Here is a 14,448-nt window from a genome sequence, read left to right on the forward strand (position 1 = left end):
GAGCTTGACAATGTTCCCTTCTGGTCCCAAAAAACTCTGGAGAAGGAAGTTGCCTTCTCCAAGCTGATAAGAAAATGTATTGAGCCCTACGGAAAGCAAAACTGAGCCACACACATGCATGTTTACTCATGAGTAGGCAACTGTTCCTCAGCACTAACTGAAGACCAGGCAAAAGGGAATGCAAGGCCACCGGAAAGGTCTAGATTAAATGAACGTGGAGTTCAACAAATGCACCAGAAGGTTCTCCCCCCCACCACCATAGTAATAAGAATAGAAACAGGAGCTTGAGCAGCTGGTAAAGTGAAATATTTTTCAGGCTTGTAAAGTTAGGTGGGTCCCAATAGAGTACCATTTTATAAAGTGGGTCCTGGTGCTCGAGGGGTCCATGGTCTTAGTCAATCGAGGGCGGTTTCACAGGATGTGTGGAAAGAGCTGGTCACACTCGACACCACCCACCCCAAGAGTGTCCTCTGTAGCGCCTGCTTCTCTTTGCAGCCAAAACAAGTGGATGCTGCCAGACGAGGTCAGGCATCACCATTTCCTGGGGAGGAAAAGCAACACCCCCAGACTCCAACCCGAGGTATTGTGTTCCCTCCCACAACTAAAGAATTGTCAAAGAATGCTTGGGTGGATTTCCAGCCTGCTCAGCCAGCTCCCCACTCCCAGGGCTTGAAATTCTCTCCAGGCCACAAGCCCAAAGTCCTGCAGTGCCTCACATCAAGAGCACCTCCCTCAGCTAAACATCACCAAGCTCCGTGGTGACTCCGGCTGGCTTCCTAAATCCAAATTGAAACCTGATGAGCCTGAGAGGGAATCAAAAGATAAAACCGTAGCAGATAATTCCGTCTTTGCCAGGCCTGAGTGGTGGAAACAGACAAGGGCAGGCGGTGCCCCCCCCCCCCCGTCCATAGTCCTTTCAGCTCAAGCAACTCCCAGCTCTGCCTCCTCTAGTGGCAGGAGAAAGAAGCAAGCAAAGGTGACAGCTCCAGTGGAGAGCAGAAGGGGAGGGTGCAGGTTCTGGTCACAGGAAGGTCGGCATTTCCCTGGTGGCCTGTGATGACTTTTGCTTGACCCTCCTCTTGCTGACCGGTTTCAGTGCATCTATCTCCAACCTGGGTCTTTGATGGATCAGAGTGGAGGAGAAGATGAACGCTCCTGTTTCATGGCCCGGAATGAGAAAGCTTTCGTGCCAGAGGATTGGAATGAGATATCTTGAAACACAAGCTAGGCCTGGAGAGCAATTGGGGAGGGGAAAGGGGGCAATCATCCTCCACTGAGTCACTTCTGTAGGCAAAGCCCAAGTCAACACCCACTCAGCGACTAAGATGAGAGCGACTAAGATGATTGCTGGGCTGGGGCACCTTCCTTACGAGGAAAGGCTACGGCGTTTGGGCCTCTTCAGCCTAGAAAAGAGGCGCCTGAGGGGGGACATGATTGAGACATACAAAATCATGCAGGGGATGGACAGAGTGGATAGGGAGATGCTCTTTACACTCTCACGTAACACCAGAACCAGGGAACATCCACTAAAATTGAGTGTTGGGCGGGTTAGGACAGACAAAAGAAAATATTTCTTTACTCAGCATATGGTCAGTCTGTGGAACTCCTTGCCACAGGATGTGGTGCTGGCGTCTGGCCTGGACGCCTTTAAAAGGGGATTGGACAAGTTTCTGGAGGAGAAATCCATTATGGGATACAAGCCATGATGTGTATGCGCAACCTCCTGATTTTAGAAATGGGCTATGTCAGAATGCCAGATGCAAGGGAAGGCACCAGGATGAGGTCTCTTGTTATCTGGTGTGCTTCCTGGGGCATTTGGTGGGCTGCTGTGAGATAGAGGAAGCTGGACTAGATGGGCCTATGGCCTGATCCAGTGGGGCTGTTCTTATGTTCTTAACTACAATTCCCAGGAGGCCTTGCAGGTCTCTTGTTATCAGGTGTGCTCCCTGGGGCATTTGGTGGGCCGCTGTGAGATACAGAAGCTGGACTAGATGGGCCTATGGCCTGATCCAGTGGGGCTGTTCTTATGTTCTTAAACTACAATTCCCAGGAGGCCTTGCAGGTCTCTTGTTATCTGGTGTGCTCCCTGGGGCATTTGGTGGGCCGCTGTGAGATACAGAAGCTGGACTAGATGGGCCTATGGCCTGATCCAGTGGGGCTGTTCTTATGTTCTTAACTACAATTCCCAGAAGGCCTTGCAGGTCTCTTGTTATCAGGTGTGCTCCCTGGGGCATTTGGTGGGCCGCTGTGAGATACAGGAAGCTGGACTAGATGGGCCTATGGCCTGATCCAGTGGGGCTGCTCTTATGTTCTTATGTATCTGCATGTGATGCTCAGGCCCTGATTGGTGACTGTCAAGGCAGTCAAGAGGGCTCAGGTTTCAGCAGTGACTGCTAAGCCTCTGAAGTCCTCCTCATTACACCTGACTCTCCTGGTGCTTTGCAGCCCTAAACCAGGATCACAGGGAATTTGTCTCGGCTTCCTTGCTGGTTTCTCTGCTTCCTCACACAAGCCAGGCTGCACTCGTGTATTTGCAGGGCACACAAGAAAAATAAAAGGTGTGTTGCTGTGAGTAGCATTTCCTGGAGGCAGGGAGCTCAGTGAGGTTCAGTGGCTATGAGAACTAGCTGCTGGGAAAGGCATCTCATTCCACACCAGGACAGGATGTGGTCTGTCAAATTCTGCCCTGTGCAGAGCAAGTGGAGAGTTGCTTTCTGTCTCCGAACTCGAGAGTTTGTAGTCACCCCACATAATTGGTTGGCAGTTGATTCAGGACAGACCAAGGAGTGCAGCACATGGAATTCTTGGAGGGAGATCATAGCCATCAGACATGGCCAGCTGGTGATGGCAACTCTCTTAGGTGGCCTTAAAAGAGGATGGGACAAATGCCTGAAGGTGGAGATACCTGTCTGAAGGCATCATGAGTCATACTGGCTCTGGGAGCCTCGGTGTGCAGGGACAACCTACTCATATTCTATGCTGGAGAACAGCAGTGGGAGAGGGTTGCCTTTGTGCAACATGTTTGTGGCCTTCCACAGGCATTTGGCGGCAGCAGTGTGAGGAGAACAGGTTCCTGCGTTAGATGGATGTCTCTGAGCTAATCCGAGGCTTTTCTGCGGGTTCTCTAAACCTTCACACCAAGTCTTCCCACCACAGTCCACCTGCCTTTCTTAGAGCCCTTATTCACATGGCCATGTCCCTCCAGTTGAAGCTGCACTGATCTGAGCCCTGTGTGGCATTTTCCATTCATTATTATTATTAATTATTAACAGTATTTATATACCGCTTTTCAACTAAAAGTTCACAAAGCGGTTTGCAGAGAAAAATCAAATAACCAAATGGCTCCCTGTCCCAAAAGGGCTCACAATCTAAAAGGATGCAAATGAATACCAGCAGACAGCCACTAGAACAGACAGTGCTGGGGTGAGGTGGGCCAGTTACTCTCCCCCTGCTAAAAAAAAGGAGCACCCACTTGAAAAAGTGCCTCTTCTCAATTCATTCCCCCTTCTGCTTGAGGGGGAGGGGGCTCCTTCCTCAACCCCACTCCCTCTCCAGCCATCCTTTCCTCAAGCCAGACTCCTCGGATTACCACCCAACTTTGATCTAGTGTGGAGGTGAAGTGAGGGGTGGGGCACGCTTACAAACTTGTTTTCACACACACCATGAAATGAGTCCTTCCTCCCTTTCCAGAAATTTTGCAAGCCCTCTTGAGAAAGTGTGTCAGGCTGTCCACTAGGGTCCCATATTGGCAGGACCATGGTGTGGGCAGATGTCTCCTGCTATTGTTGGTTCAGCAGCTGGACATGCAAGAGAGTTTTGGTCCATTTGCCTCAGCAGTTGGAACATGTTTCCCCTCTGCAGGCAGCAGATCAGAGGAGTAATGCATCCAAACAAGCCCTGAAATGCACTAAAGAGCCGCAGTGATTTTCACACACACACCCTCCACATGTCGAGTTCAGCCTTTGCTGGATTGTCGTGGTGTGTTAATGTGATGGGGAGCACCAGCACATCCGTCTTCAGAACAAATCCCTTTACTTTCCTGGGAATAACATGCTCTCTGCTTTCCCCAATGCACCAGTCCCTGCTCCCTTCTGCCTCCCCCACTCCAGCTCTCTCCAGTCTCAACACCATCAGAGTGATCCGGATCTGTTGTTCTGTGGTGCTATTAATTCTTAATTTCCCGTTTGCCGAAGATGCAAACTCTCCAGCCCTTCATCACAGGGAACCAGCAATCACAGAGAAGACCTAAGTATCTCTCGCCACTCTAATTTATTTTCTGGTGCTACTGAGAGACTTGATGGCACCAGTTTAAAGATAATAAATTACTCAAGAGGCCCAGATTAGTTAATAGAGCATCACGCACCTAGGAAGCCTCTCATTGGTGAGGGATGCAAAATATCCCTCTGTTTTCCCTAAAGACAGACGGAATCCTGGAAATATGTGATAGGAAGACACCTTGTGGGTCATCATCATCTCTCTCTGAGCCCCAACCTTGAGAAAACCCCACTGTCACATTCCTCCAGGCCAGGAGGAAGGAGTGGGGGGCAAGATGACCACCCCATGAAGTTCTCTGAGATGTGGGCTCGTGCTGCAGTCTCTGCGGTCCTCTGGGAGTTCTCCTATGCACCTATGCACCCTTGCACCTTCCTTGCTTGCACAGTTCTGGATACAGAATAATTATTTGGGGGGGGGGGCACAGATGCCCTGCCAGCACCAGAGTAGCCCTGCCCCCGCTTGGCCACACTGACACCTGGCACTGAGATAGTCTGTTCTGCAGCTTGAAAGTGTCGTGTTCGCAACCAAGGCTGGCCTGAGATGGAGGCTGAAGCGGCCTGCCAAATACAGGTTGAGACTAATTATTCACGTGGGTTTCTTTCCAAGCACTCATGTGGATGGCAAAAAAATGCACTATAGCAAATCAATTTAAAAAACAAAGTTTCTTTGCTCCTGTGATTTCAAAAACAGCCTTGCTGACCTTTGTGATGTAAGATAAGAGTCATGAGGAAGACAATCCATCAATCAGTCCTCCTCCAAGGGCTTAGCCCTTCACTCAGCCCCTCCTTTCACCAATGCAAAGTGATCACTTTTGAAAAAGAAAAGGGGGAAGAGAGCAAAAGAGGATGGGGGGTCTCTTCTCTCTGCACACATCTGCTTTATCCCTCTCTTCCTTCCACTCCTGGGAGTGGGAGAAAGAAGGAACTGTGGAGGTGAGTGGGCAGACAGAGGCAGTTCTCGCCCCCCCCCCATCTGCTGCCTGAGGCAACCTTCTCAGTTAGCCTAATGGGCCGGCCAGTTTTGCTTGCAACTCTCAGGTCTGAATGCCAAGAACTAAGATTCAAGATCAACATTTGGAAATCAAATTTCAGTCACTAGTTAGGAATGTGAATTCTGAATGATTTGTGTTTTAAATACTTTCTCCGTCTTGTCTGCAAATAATCAGGGAAGGTGGCTTACAAAATAAACCACAACAACATATTAAAAACAATACAAATACGAGATCTAAAAACAGCCACACCAGTGACCATGAAAGCAGAATTCCAAACATGACCAAGAAGCACCTCCACGTCTGCCAAAGACAGAGGCAGGGCTCAGAGTAAGAGGCAAGATGGCTGGGATTCCCATGTCGGCATGCAGAAGAAGCCCCACTCTGGCCCCTGACGGCACTTTTTGTAGACTTTGATGGTGGGGTCCGGAGAGGTAGAACAGACCAAGCCGGGATTCTTCATTTCGCCTTTCCAAACAAGGGGATCTGTTTGGATCAAGTCTTTTCAAACTCTGCCACTTCCCTTGTATGTCCTTGGTGGAGTGCCAGGAGCATTTTGTGCAACCCTGTCCCACAGACCTCGATGCGACCCATGGAATTTCCATCAGATTTCTGCCTCCACGTCCAGCAGTTGCCTGGACAGCGAGACTGCCTCTCATCCGTCTTGCATGCTTCAGCAGAGAGTTTGTGGAGTCTGTTTGCCACGTCCAAGACTGATTTCCTTCCTTTCAGCTGCTTTGAAGATAATTGAAGGTACCTGCATTGTCTGCTTGCAAATGTTACCGTAAAAAAACCCCAACGGCGAAAGCTGAAATCGATGTTTCTTCGTTAAGGTTGCTCCTCCGTCAGTGCTGAACACCATGTAACAAAGGCAGGGAATGACTGGATCAGCAAATTGTCACAGGCCGGCTAGTTTGTTAATCGCAGGAGGCCCCAGGAACGCACCCCGGTCCTTTGGATATTGCAATGCGTATTGAATTGTTAAGGCCAAATTAAATATTTAATAGCAAATTTTGCAAAATGGGCATTTTTTCCTCTGTCCAATTAAACAAGCAAGGCAGGAAAAAGAGGAGCAGGCGTTGTGCTGTCCCCAGCAGGTTTAGACCAGGTTTCCAGCATCAGAAAAGGCCTCTGCTGGCCTCAGTAGGACAGCAGAACCACGTGTAAGGGACTGGGACTGGGAGTCTTCCATGTTTGACAGCAAGAGCTCCCTTATTGGCTACAGCAGTGCAGCACTCCAGAAAAGTTCATCTCAGTCTGCATTGAAGCAGAAAAGACTACTTAAGAACATAAGAACAGCCCCACTGGATCAGGCCATAGGCCCATCTAGTCCAGCTTCCTGTGTCTCACAGCGGCCCACCAGTTGCCCCAGGGAGCACACCAGATAACAAGAAACCTCATCCTGGTGCCCTCCCTTGCATCCCGCATTCTGACACAGCCCATTTCTGAAATCAGAAGGTTGCGCATACACATCATGGCTTGTAACCCGTAATAGATTTGTCCTCCATAAACTTGTCCAATCCCCTTTTAAAGGCGTCCAGGCCAGTCGCCATCACCACATCCTGTGGCAAGGAGTTCCACAGGCCAACCACATGCTGAGTAAAGAAATATTTTCTTTTGTCTGTTCTAACTCTCCCAACACAATTTTAGCAGATGTCCCCTTGTTCTGGTGTTATGTGAGAGTGTAAAGAGCATCTCCCTATCCACTCTGTCCATCCCCTGCATAATTTTGTATGTCTCAATCATGTCCCCCCTCAGGCGTCTCTTTTCTAGGCTGAAGAGGCCCAAACGCCGTAGCCTTTCCTCATAGGGAAGGTGCCCCAGCCCAGTAATCATCCTAGTCGCTCTCCTTTGCACCTTTTCCATTTCCACTATGTCTTTTTTGAGATGCGGCGACCAGAACTGGACACAATACTCCAGGTGTGGCCTTACCATCGATTTGCACAATGGCATTATAATATTAGCCATTTTGAGTCAACACTTTCATCAACCTGTACACCACCACCCCAAGATCTCTCTCCTGATCTGTCACAGACAGCTCAGAACCCATTAGCCTATATGTGAAGTTTTGATTTTTTGCCCCAATGTGCATGACTTTACACTTACTGACATTGAAGCGCATCTGCCATTTTGCTGCCCATTCTGCCAGTCTGGAGAGTTCCTTCTGGAGCTCCTCACAATCACTTCTGGTCTTCACCACTCGGAAAAGTTTGATGTCGTCTGCAAACTTAGCCACCTCACTGCTCACCCCTGTCTCCAGGTCATTTATGAAGAGGTTGAAGAGCACCGGTCCTAGGACAGATCCTTGGGGCACACCGCTTTTCACCTCTCTCCATTGTGAAAATTGCCCATTGACACCCACTCTCTGTTTCCTGGTATTCAGCCAGTTCCCAATCCATGAGAGGACCTGTCCTCTAATTCCCTGACTGTGGAGTTTTTTTAGTAGCCGTTGGTGAAGGACCGTGTCGAACACCTTCTGAAAGTCCAGATATATAATGTTCTCATATATATACAGGTTCTCCCGCATCTACATGCCTGTTGACCTTTTCAAAGAATTCTATAAGGTTCGTTAGGCAAGACTTACCCTTACAGAAGCCAGGCTGATTCTCCCTTAAGGAGGGACAGGGTTGTAATCATGGGGGACTTCAATTATCCTCATATAGACTGGGTCAATCTGGTCATGAAAAGGAGACCGGATTCCTTGACATGCTAAATGACTGTGCCTTAGAGCAGCTAGTCATGGAGCCCACCAGAGGACAAGTGACTCTGAATTTAATACTGTGTGGTACACAGGACCTGGTTAGAGATGTCAATGTTACGGAGCCATTGGGGAGCAGTGATCACGCTGCGATCCGTTTTGACATGCACGTCGGGGGAAGAATACCAGGCAAATCTCTCACAAAAACCCTTGACTTCCGACAGGCAGACTTCCCTCAAATGAGAAGGCTGGTTAGAAGGAGGTTGAAAGGGAAGGTAAAAAGAGTCCAGTCTCTCCAGAGTGCATGGAGGCTGCTTAAAACAACAGTTTTACGCTCCTGTAAAGTGTGGCCTGGAGGTCTCTTTGCCCACAAGTGCCACCTTCTCCCCAGGCAGAAGTGAAGGACGGAGCCTCCAAAGGAGCGCCAAGTACCCCGGAGAGGAAGCCATCCAGTCCAACACCCTGCAACCACAGCACTGTCTTGGGCAGGGATCTGACAAGTCCCTTTGCTTGGCTTCTACTCAGATTTAAACTCAGCAGCAGAGCGATAAAATTCCCTCCCCCCCTCCCAGCCTATGTTCACCAAGGGATTTTCTCTTTTGAAAATCCAGGAATACATTGACTTTCATCCACTTGATTTGCACGGCTTTGCTCTTTCAGCCACTTTCAGTTATAACCACATTTCAGATTTTGTCCACGTGCTCTCCTCTCTCATCAGATTTCATCTAGTCTTCCGCAAAGTTTATCTATCTTCTTGCCTTATTTTTACTTTATTTCTGTTTATTTAGGTTTCTCACACATAGGGGTGTTTGAAAATTGTGTTATTTCTTTTACTCAGAAGTAAGCCCATTGTGCTCAGTAAGACTTGGGCTGTAATCCTATCTTACTTGAAGTAAACACCTCTGATTACATAGATAATTACAGTATTTACATTTCTCACTGATCAACACAAATTTGCAAGCTAAATCACATTCATGCATTTATGACTTTCCTCATGCTCTGGTCCCTGAGCAGATGAAAGCGCAGGAGACTGCTGTACTCTGCTGCATTCTATTGAAACACACACGTCTGCTGCAAGAAGCATATATAGTTCAGTATCAAACGTGCACTGAGGAAACAATCAAGGAAGATACAACCACCAAAAGATATAAACTCCAACTAAACTTGCCCAGCTAAGGGCTCAGTCCTATCCAATTTCCCAGCTGATGCAGCCGCAATGCAGCCCTGAGTTCAGGGAACAAATGACCTCTCTCGAGGAGGCCTGCCTGACTGCCATCACTACCTCAGGATGCAGCACATGCCCTATTAGCACTGGGAAATTGGACAGGATTGGGCCCTCAGTCAGTCCATTTCCAGAGTCTCTTCATCAAAAGAAAAATGCATCAGGCTCCGAAATATGATAACTGGTCTATAGCTGGCAACTGTTTCAGGAGATGCAGCCAAATACATCCCCTCCCAGCCTCGGCTGCAGTCAAACCTCTCCAGAATGCATCCCATAGACAAGCTGATCAACTCACACAAAGGCCCCTGTGTGCCAGCTGAACCAACTGACTGACAGCCCAATCCTATGCATGTCTACTCAGAAGTCAGCCCCATTTGAGTCAATGGGGCTTACTCCCAGGAAAGTGTGGATAGGATTGGGCTGTGAGTCACATGATATGTCTGCAGCTACCTGTGTCCATCACATCTCCCTTTGGTTGGAGTTCCAGCTCAATAAGCAAAGGCAAGATGTTGTTAACTCTTGTCTGAGAGGAGCTTCTGTGTCAGGGAAAAATGCAGACAGGAGCTGGTGCAGCTCTGTCAGTGCCAAGGACACCCTCTGGGGCTGCGTCCCAGCAGTGAAACCAAGCACAGGATAACCCCTGGCAGAGGATCTCCATTCACACTTGGGAGGCTGAAGAAAGGCAGAGAGGGAAAGTTCCATTTTGGGACCCTGAGGTCCCAGATTTCCTGACCCCAGGGTGGCAGGTGGATGCCTGTAGCAGCAGAAAGATGGGCTGGTGTGGAAGACTATCAACAGAGCCTCACTGAGAGGAGTAGCCCGCCTGAGAGACAGGCAGGAGTTGAGAGCCAGAACAAGCATCGGTCCCTTGGGTGGCTCGAAGTGGAGCACAACCGCCTCTTGGGAACTGAAATGCTGAAGATGGCAGAGCGCAGGGAGGGGAGGGGGCAGATGTGTCAGCTCAGAAATTGATTGGATGGTGACACAGTGACCCCACTGTGAAGCTATAATGGGGCTGGTGTGTTTGGTCTTTAATTCAAAGGATCTCTCTGTCTCCCTATCTACACAGAGTCGGCTTCTCATCCTTTCAGTCTGCATCCAGGTGCCTGACTGGCGGCTTGATGGGGAAGGCAGAGCACCTTAGATCAGACCGTAGCCTAACCCCCCCCCCCAAGCCCAGGAAAACTGACATGGGTCTCCTTGATTCTGCCCCTGCTCAATAGTGGATGCAGATCTGAGAAGACATGGGGTAAGGGAACTTATGTTCCCTTACCCTGAAAAGACCTGGTGCTGCCTCCCTGCCCCACTGGATGCAGCAGTTGTCTTTTTGGTATTGCCACAGCCCTGGGCCCTAGGCAAGCATAAGACTGTGCTGCCCATCTCTGAGGCAGGGACCTGTCCACTTCTACTTTTAAAGCACCCTTCATGATGATGTTGATGATGATGATGAGGCGACATTATAGAGGAAAAACTTGGAAAGTTTCCCAGTGCTGTGTAAAGGTGTAATAATTGTCTTCCACACACCATCCGTTCCAAGGCTTTTTCAGTCCATATCAACTGTGCGTTGAAGGAGGAGATGACGGGCGCACGACTGTGAACATGCAACATCTGAACATATGCAGAGTGCCTGAAGACTCAAGGAAGGCATATCTCTAGGCCAGGGCTGAAGAGAGAAGGGAACATCCCATGCAAATCTCCCAAGTTGATTTGCAGGTTTGGTTTTCTTTCCAGCAATTGAACCTCCCCCCCCTCCCCCCCGCTCTTCTTCACAGCCATCTCTCCGCAGTCACGGTTAAAACATTAAAGAGACTTCTGCTGCATTTCTTTGACTCCAGTGGATTCCTCTGCATAATTAAAAAAAAGGAGTGCTGAATCCATCTCTGATTCTGGGGCCCTTTTAGGAATACAATTAACTTTCACACCATTTTTGTACTCTTTAAATCTTTTAATTTAGTCATACAAGGACAAGCGTGTAACTGTCAGGACCGGATATGTACACATTTAGAGGATTTAGGTCAAACTTTGTCATAATTAGACTTGCATGCCCTGGGTACTGAGGACCTCCGCTGCAGAACCAATAGTGGGAATGGTTTCGTGACCCATCCTCCATTTTCCTTTGCACGCTTTTAGAGACATGCCTTCCTCGGTGCATCCCCAAAGTTCCCAAAGGGTGGGTGGTGACTGAATAAGTCCATGGTCTACACCGACTCGCAACGGTCTTCAGGTTTTCAGAAAGGGACCTTTCACTGCCTGACTTGGAGATCTTTCCTGGGCCCTTCTGCTTGCAAAGTGCCACTGGATCATAGCCTCTTTCCATACTGTATAAGCAGAAGTCTGGATGTATGAAGCAGCCGTTGACGGGGGCGGCCTGTTGGCCCAGACATGTCCGCCCCGCCTGGCAACAGCTCTCCAAGCCTCCCTAAACTCTTCTGAACCTGGGATCCTGTTTTGCTCCACATGCCGGGAATGGGACCTGAGACCTGGTGTCCCCCAAGTGAGTGACCTCTGCCACTGAGGTCAGACCCCCTCCAGAGAGTTGTTCTGGTCTCTTCTCCACTCACAGGTTGGGAAATGTGACTGCTCAGGATGCCTTTCATGAGCCCAACCATTTTTTTCTTGCTGAAAAGTCTGGGAACTTGGTGTTCTTTTGAGAGAAGTGTCCCCGCCCCCCCCAAAGCAAAGAGAAAACACAGCCTCCTTTTGAGTCACAATTTGAAGGTCTGATTTCTATGCCAGGAAGGCAACCTTCGACCCTGTCGTCGTCCCTCAAAGCCCTGCACCACTTCAAATGTGCCTCTTTGCCTCTGCTCTGAAGGAGCCGCCGTGCATTTGCTTAGCTAAAAAGGCAACTTCCCACAGGGGCCTCCCTTTGGATTCCACTGCCCTTTCCACAGGCAGCGAACAAACATTTCAGTCAAGGTTCAGGCGAGATTTCTCCAAAGACCTGTGATTAAAGCCTAACCTTTACTGCTGTGCCCATTAGCTCCTCAAGTCTTAGTGGATGGCTTTGGGCTTGGTGGAAAGGCTGGAGGCTGCTGGCCAGGGGAGTCTTCCTTCCACCCGAGTTGACTTTGGTCAAACACCACCGATTGGAATTTATCTGCCAAGACGACTCCGGGGGAAAAGTGCTCATCTTTGCTATTTATAAACCCAGGACATGGAGTATGTAAATACTTCACCCTTCAATATTTATGAAGCACTGGCCAGGCTGGCTGAAAAACACCCTGGCGGGGAAGCAGCACACACAGGCTGCTCTTGGAAGCCACGAATTCTGGCCAGAGTTCTCCTGCCCAGAGCCTCGATTTCTGCAGCTGAGGGCAGACTTGCAGACCAAAAGAAGCCCAGAGCATAGGACTCTAACCCTCCCCTTCCTTTCAGTTTTTCAAAGTATGAAAAGGGACAAACTGCAGATGATGGCTGATATGGGGCAATGATCAAGAGCAGCCGTTTGTGTGATTGCTCTGGCAAGCCACTGCTGAATTGGGTGTGTGTCTTGAATCATCTTTTCTGATTCACTGCAGGCAACAAAGAAATTCCAGGGGCAACTGAGCTGCAGTCCTAACGTTTGGCCTTGATACATCAGGCTGGGACCACCTCAGGAAGGGAGGAGGAGAACTCCTCACAATGCTGGTAAAAAGGCTATGGGTATAAATGAAGCAGGCCATGCAGTGGGGGATCCTTTTTCCGACTGCTCCCCAGTAGCCCCCACTATAGACAACACAACAGGGACAGAGGCAACACTTAGAGTTTAAAACTGGCACGTCTCTGTCTGCATTGCAGGTCCTAGACTTAGGGACAGGAAACCCTTAAGCTAACCCCTTTGCATTGGGGGGGGGGGTGAAAACTCATGGCATGTTCAACCCCATGCAGTTGGCAGGGCTCATGAAGGAGGCATCTGTGCAGTAAGAGAAAGGGAGGGAGGGAGGGAGGGAAGGAGAAGGAAGAAGGCAGGAAAGGGACATACCTCCACAGGTCATATATACTGGCAACCTTCAGTCTCGAAAGACTATGGTATCGCGCTCTGAAAGGTGGTTCTGGCACAGCGTCTAGTGTGGCTGGAAAGGCCAATCCGGGAGTGACAATCCCTTCCACACCGGGAGCAAGTGCAGTCTGTCCCTGGTCTGTCTCCCTGGCTATGGGCCTTCCTTCTTTGCCTCTTAGCCTCAGACTGTTGGCAAAGTGTCTCTTCAAACTGGGAAAGGCCATGCTGCACAGCCTGCCTCCAAGCGGGCCGCTCAGAGGCCAGGGTTTCCCACTTGTTGAGGTCCATCCCTAAGGCCTTCAGATCCCTCTTGCAGATGTCCTTGTATCGCAGCTGTGGTCTACCTGTAGGGCGCTTTCCTTGCACGAGTTCTCCATAGAGGAGATCCTTTGGGATCCATTCTCACGACATGACCGAGCCAATGCAGGCGTCTCTGTTTCAGCAGTGAATACATGCTAGGGATTCCAGCACGTTCCAGGACTGTATTGTTTGGAACTTTGTCCTGCCAGGTGATGCCGAGGATGCGTCGGAGGCAGCGCATGTGGAAAGCGCTCAGTTTCCTCTCCTGTTGTGAGCGAAGAGTCCATGACTCGCTGCAGTACAGAAGTGTACTCAGGCTCTGTAGGCCTGGATCTTGGTATGTTCCGTCAGCTTCTTGTTGGACCAGACTCTCTTTGTGAGTCTGGAAAACGTGGTAGCTGCTTTACCGATGCGCTTGTCTAGCTCGGTATCGAGAGAATGAGTGTCGGAGATCGTTGAGCCAAGGTACACAAAGTCATGGACAACCTCCAGTTCATGCTCAGAGATTGTAATGCAGGGAGGTGAGTCCACATCCTGAACCATGACCTGTGTTTTCTTCAGGCTGATTGTCAGTCCAAAATCTTGGCAGGCCTTGCTAAAACGATCCATGAGCTGCTGGAGATCTTTGGCAGAGTGGGTAGTGACAGCTGCATCGTCGGCAAAGAGGAAGTCACGCAGACATTTCAGCTGGACTTTGGATTTTGCTCTCAGTCTGGAGAGGTTGAAGAGCTTTCCGTCTGATCTGGTCCGGAGATAGATGCCTTCTGTTGCAGTTCCAAAGGCCTGCTTCAGCAGGACAGCAAAGAAAATCCCAAACAAGGTTGGTGCAAGAACACAGCCCTGCTTCACTCCGCTTCGGATGTCAAAAGGGTCTGATGTGGAGCCATCGAAGACAACAGTGCCCTTCATGTCCTTGTGGAAAGATCTGATGATGCTGAGGAGCCTGGGTGGACATCCAATCTTGGGGAGAATCTTGAAGAGGC

The sequence above is a fragment of the Tiliqua scincoides genome, chromosome 11 (assembly GCF_035046505.1).
Source record: "Tiliqua scincoides isolate rTilSci1 chromosome 11, rTilSci1.hap2, whole genome shotgun sequence".
Lineage (NCBI taxonomy): Eukaryota > Metazoa > Chordata > Lepidosauria > Squamata > Scincidae > Tiliqua > Tiliqua scincoides.